This window comes from Panicum virgatum, chromosome 4K (genome assembly GCF_016808335.1).
Source record: "Panicum virgatum strain AP13 chromosome 4K, P.virgatum_v5, whole genome shotgun sequence".
Classification (NCBI taxonomy): domain Eukaryota; kingdom Viridiplantae; phylum Streptophyta; class Magnoliopsida; order Poales; family Poaceae; genus Panicum; species Panicum virgatum.
Window position 1 is genome coordinate 16,540,952 of NC_053139.1, and position 412 is coordinate 16,541,363.

Consider the following 412-nt stretch of genomic DNA (forward strand, 5'->3'; position numbering starts at 1 on the left):
ATGCCCTGCGCGTGAGAATTTCAAGTTTCCAGCAGACAGGGATGGAATCCATCCCAGAAGCTTGGGAGAGGCTGCAGGAATATATCCTGGCATGTCCTCATCATGGCATGGATGAGTGGCTCGTCCTGCAAAGCTTCTACAACGGGCTTACAATGACATGTCGAGCCAACATTGATGCTGCTGCTGGAGGAGCCTTCCTCGACCTGACTATCGCCAAAGCAAAAGAATTGGTCGAGAAGATGGTCTCCAATCAGGGGTGGAGCGATGAACGACTCCAACCCCGCACCAAAGGCATGCATACCATCAAAGAGACGGATATGATCGTTGCCAAACTTGACCTCCTACTAAAGCATCTCGGCGAAAGGGACGAATTCAAGAAGCATAGAGAAAATTATGCTCGTGCCATGGAATC

The 412-nt window shown here is 50.2% G+C and overlaps 1 non-coding gene across 1 annotated transcript; it reads right to left on the reverse strand.

The window, feature by feature from the left end:
- Window positions 1-109, reverse strand: LOC120705367. Its single transcript, XR_005687948.1, has one exon. It is a non-coding gene; the product is annotated as a small nucleolar RNA R71 (small nucleolar RNA).
- Between the last annotated feature and the right edge of the window lie 303 nt (window positions 110-412).